We start from the raw sequence: 5,292 nt of genomic DNA on the forward strand, positions 1-5,292 counted from the left end.
CAATGGCATGATCTCGGCTCATTGCAACCTCCATCTCCTGGGTTCAAGAGATTCTTCTGCCTCAGTCTCCCGATTAGCTGGGATTATATGCATGTGCCACCATGCCTGGCTATTTTTTTGTATTTTTAGTAGAAACGGGATTTCACCATGTTAGTCAGGCTGGTCTCGAACTCCTGACCTCAGATGGTCCACCTGCCTCGGTCTCCCAAAGTGTTGGGATTACAGGTGAGCCACCACACCCGGCCCTAGCTGTTTCTTGATCTTCTCTTTCCTGGTCTCAATTTCATCTCGCACTATCACGAAGGAGTGTGAGTAGCCTTTGGAGACATTCTTTGAAAAGATGCCATCCAGAGTCTTCACCTCTTGGGCTGCAGTGGAAGACTTGGGCTCATGCTCCCTGTATCCCAATTACCTAAAGTTTGGTTACAGCCCCCAGCTGATGGTGCTCTCATCGGCGGCTACAATGATGCTGCTCTTCCCACAAGCCAGCCTCCTGATTCTGCAGCCACAGAGGTCCTGCACTGCTTTCAGGTACTTGGAAGATTCACGGGAGATATTGGGCTCCCCAGAAAAAGAGACTACTAACTTCACAGACAGCAAAGGAGCAGGTGTAACCAACATGGATCTGGGATGCCCCACACCCAAGGAAGTCAAACTCCAACTTTACCAAGCGGAGACCATCTCATCCTTCTGCTCTGAGTGGCCCAGCCAACCATAGCAACCAAAGCCCCAGGAGAAGACTCATTTGTTGGAGTCCAGAATCAATGTGTGGTTAGCATCACAGGCCGCGACTTGCACAACTGTTACTGGCTGGTGGGTTCTTGACCCTTAGTAAATAGAAATAGACCAAGAATCTGAGATGGACTTGAGCAAGGCAGTTTATTGGAGCTCTCAGCTTGAGCAGAAGGGGAGGTAGCAACAGGAAGAGACCTGCAGCTAGCTCCCTGGCAGCAGGTTAGTTTGGGGTTTCATTTGCTTTGGAGCTCCTCCATGTGACATCATTGTATGTTTGGGGTAGTCTGGCGGCAGTTGTACCTAGGCAGTCTCTGGACATGCTTCTTCATGTGATGCATGTCTCATTAGCATCTTGAATCTCCACCCAGGGGTGTGAATTTTACTACTGAAATGAAGCAAAGGCCAGGTTAGGACAGGCTGGGACATTACTGGGCAAGTGCATTGGGGAGAATCTTTTGCAAAGTGCCCACTATTAGCCAAGATGCTTGTGCTCAGCGTACTCTCTGTCAGATTTGATTGGTCTATTTTTGTGAAAGGAAACGTTTGTGGTTGCGTGGCCGCAAGGCTGAATGTAGCTTCAGTCAGCACAGCATGTAAGGAAAATGGGAGGGGTTCCTGCCCTGTTCTGGGGGTCTCAAAACCACCTTTGGTACAGGCAGAATCTGCCCATCTTTCATTCTCAGTGAAGGTGGGCCACTCATCGTGGCACCGGCACCAGCTGGCAGCCTTACACTAATCACTGTGCCTGGGTCCCAGCTGACCATATTGAGGGCACACGAAGGAACAGAGGTTTCCTTTGCCGCCCATTATACAGAATTCATTTCCACTGGCCATTCTAGTAATTGGCTGCCCGTTGTCCATGATCTCTGCGGGGCTGGGGATGCTCCTGTGTGGGTGCTGAGGCTCAGCTGCCCTATCGTGTTCTCCCCAAACGCAAACGCAGTGCCCGTGTCTGGCAAGGCCAAAGTGAAGTTCCGCCCACAGGCCTCCTACACACTCACTTCCTGGCAGAGACCCTCAGTGAGTCTGGGGGCTTCCATTCTCTTGGTGTTGCAGGTCCCAGCTGCCCCTTCTCATTTTGACCCCAGCTCTGCAGCTTCCATTGTGCGGTGATGAGGATACTGTGCGCAGCACACAAACCCGAGAGTGCTGTCGGCGCCAGGACCCCACCAGGCACCCACATCTATGGGGCCCCCACAAATTCTGACCGAGACTGCGGTAAGCAGCTTGCTGTTTAGGCACTTCTTTTCCACCCATCGAGTGCCAGTTGGTTGCCCCCGAAATCAAAAGCTGCTGCCTTGCACTTCAGCCCTTGAAGTCTGATGCGCTCCTTAATGTGCTCAGGCTCCGCGACGACCGTGGCCCCGCCGCGCACCTTGTTCACATACGCAGCCCGCCACGCTGTGCCTTTGCCTCCGCCAGGGCCCCATGGAGCTGCCGCAGTGCTCGGCTTGAGCTTCCTGCCGGCAGGCTGGGACCTCCACGCTTCCCAGGCCGCCTGGGGCCCCTTTGGTTACCAAAGCCCGGTTCCTCCCAGGCTACTGCCCAGTCTTCATCCTGGGCTGGTCTCTGCTGGTTGGAGTAATGAGAAACCAGAGAGAAAAAGGAAGAGGAGTAACTGTTAAAAAAAGACGGATAGGAGGGCTTCCCCCCAACACCCCCGTCCCTTCCTCTCCTCCCCAGCAAACCCCCGCACTCCCCACCAGACCAAGGCTCCAGCCCATTCACCAGATTCACTTAAAGTGTAACTTACATTTTGGAACTTGGACCATGTGTCTGCCAAGGCTCAGGCTTTGGTGCTGGGTTAGAAGATTGTGCTCGATGCTTCCTGTGGCCTTCAGTGAAGTCCTTCATAAAGAACCAAGTTTTGGTTCAAGCTTGGTGTGCAGAAGGCAAAGAGAGAAGAGAATGTGGCCTTATTAAGAAAGTCTGATCTGCTTTGAGCTGAATCAGGCAAGCACTTGACGTGCAAATGGAGAATTTTGCCTCAAGGCAGTTAGTACATCCAGGGAGGGTAGCCTGAGCTCAAGCCGAGATCCTGAGGAGTCCTAACAGGGAAGTCAGGGGGATAGCTCCTGCCAGAGGAGATATGACCCACCAGAAAAGTCTTTTGCCAAAATGCCCCTTAGATGAGAGAGTAAGCCTATTAGTCCTGTTTCTTATGAGTGGGAGGCAGAGACTAGGGTGGAAGAAGCTAAAGTGAGAATTTGGGGATTTCATGTGTAGAGACAGAACCATTAAGGTTGCTATTCGGATTCAGGGAGGATTCTGATTCAAGAAGCAGACACTGAAGTTATCAGCAGAAGCCTGACATTCTGAGAGTTCTGAGAAATACCAAGTCTTGGAAATATGAGTTTGTTCATCTTTGTCAGTCCCTATGACTGTGACCTTGGAATGCATACACCTCAAAGTGTTGAAGGCTGAAGACATGGGATCATTGCCTGTGCCCCTCTGATGGCCTCTCCTGGTGCTGTGTCATTACTGTGGAAGGAATGACAGTGCCTGAGGGAGGCCCTCTTGGAGAACTGGAGAACTGTCAGGGATAAGAAACATTTTTTTCATGTTGTATGGGTAATGTGCTGATGTTATAACAAGGTTTGAGGGTGGCACATCTCACACATGCACATAAACACTTAGTCATCATGCTCATGAACTACAAAAAGATCAAGAAACATTCCATTTTTTTTTGAGATGGAATTTCACTGTGTTGCCCAGGCTGGAGTGTAGTGGCACAATCTTGGCTCACTGCAAACTCCCAGGTCCAAGTGATTCTCCTGCCTCAGCCTCCCAAGTAGCTGGGATTACAGGGATGTGCCACCATGCCTGGCTAATTTTTTTTTTTTGTACTTAGTAGAGACAGGGTTTCATCATGTTGGTCAGGCTGGTCTTGAACTCCTGACCTCACATGATCCACCAGCTTCGGCCTCCCAAAGTGCTGGGATTAAAAGCGTGAGCCATCACACCCAGCCAAGAAACAATCTTACCAAGAAACACTGCAGATGCAGAAACATTCTGTGTACTGGGGCAGGATGTCTTTGCCGCTCCAGCCCGCTATGTTTCTGTGGACCAGTGAGCATGGCATGCCATGGGTCTCCTCTCCTTTTTCAGGCAGGTTGCATCACTATTGATGGATCTTTCTACATAGCTGATCAGAGGCCATTGATAAGAAAAATTGATTTGGGTTAACAAACATCTCTTTGGGGTTGCAAAAGTCCCCAAAAGATCAAGATTATTGGTTGTCAATACTTGGGCTCAGCACAGCATTGATTTGGCAAGGACATTTTTACAGCTGATGTTAACTGGAGAGACAGGAAATCTTTACTGAGGAGTGGTGTGTTCGTTTGTAAAGCTGCTGTAACTAAGTACCACAAACTGGGTGGCTTAAAGAACAAAACTGTAGTGTTTCACAGTCCTGAAGCCTAGACATCTGAGATCAAGGTGTTGGCAATGTTGATTCCCTCTGAGGGCTGAAGTGAAATCTGTTCCAAGGCTTTTGCCTAGTTTCTTGTAGTTGTTGGCAATCTTTGTCATTTCTTACCTTGTAGAAGCATCACCGTGATCTCTGTTTTCATCTTCACATGACATTCACCCTGTGTGTTGTCTGTGTCCAAATTTCCTTTTTTATGAGGACACAGTCTTATTGGTTTAGGGTTTGCCTTACTCCACCCTACCCCAGTATGATCTCATCTTAATTAATTACATATGCAATGACCCTATTTTATTTATTTTTAAGAGATGAGGTCTTGCTTTGTTATCCAAGCTAGAGTATAGTGGCATGATCATAGCTCACTTCGGCCTCAAACTCCTGGGCTCACACAGTCCTCCTGCCTCAGCCGCCCAAGTAGCTGGGTGCTATGTGTCTGCACAACCAGCCATGTGTGCACAACCATATCCAGCTAATTTTTAAATTTTTGTAGACATAAGGTCTCCCTCTGTTGACCAGGGTGATCTTGAACTCCTGGCCTCAGGTGATCCTTCCACCTTAGCCTCTCAAATAGCTGAGATTACAGGCATGAGCCACCACACCTGGCCCTATTTTTATATAAGATCACATTCTGAGGTGCTGGGGGCTGGGCTTTACCATATGAATTTTGAGAGGACACAGTTCAACCCATAACAGATGGGAAGCTTGAGAGGGGTGACAGTGGAGGGACAAGGAACATGCAGAAGCTTCCATCAGGCTGTTGTTCTTTCCTGAGCTTCCTACTTTCTGTCTCCAGATCTTTTTTCCTCCATCTCTGTTATGACTAAGAGAGGATTCCTCTCCTCCAATTTTTAGAAATACCTTTTCGCTGATAAATGATGGGACTCTTTTCCAATGCCTGTCTTTAAAATGCTTTGATAGGTGTTGTTTCCATTCTCACCTCTACACTAATACTCTTAAAGTATTTTGAAGGGCTTTGCAACAGGGACCAGGACTCAAGTTTCTGCTCTTTCATAATGGTACCCCCTTTTTTTTCTTTCCTTCCTTCCTTCCTTCTTTTCCTTCCTTCCTTCCTTCCTTCCTTCTTTCCTTCCTTCCTTCCTTCCTTCCTTCCTTCCTTCCTTCCTTCCTTC

General features: G+C 48.8%; 1 non-coding gene and 1 pseudogene across 1 annotated transcript; both read right to left on the reverse strand.

Annotated features, from left to right (window-relative positions):
- Nucleotides 1–239: 239 nt before the first annotated feature.
- Nucleotides 240–2,242, reverse strand: LOC112617587 (annotated as a pseudogene).
- Nucleotides 2,243–3,296: 1,054 nt separating this feature from the next.
- LOC112617588 lies at nt 3,297–3,400 on the reverse strand. The gene has a single exon (XR_003117930.1). It is a non-coding gene; the product is annotated as a small nucleolar RNA U13 (small nucleolar RNA).
- Between the last annotated feature and the right edge of the window lie 1,892 nt (nt 3,401–5,292).

Source organism: Theropithecus gelada, unplaced genomic scaffold, assembly GCF_003255815.1.
Source record: "Theropithecus gelada isolate Dixy unplaced genomic scaffold, Tgel_1.0 HiC_scaffold_2668, whole genome shotgun sequence".
NCBI classification, from domain to species: domain Eukaryota; kingdom Metazoa; phylum Chordata; class Mammalia; order Primates; family Cercopithecidae; genus Theropithecus; species Theropithecus gelada.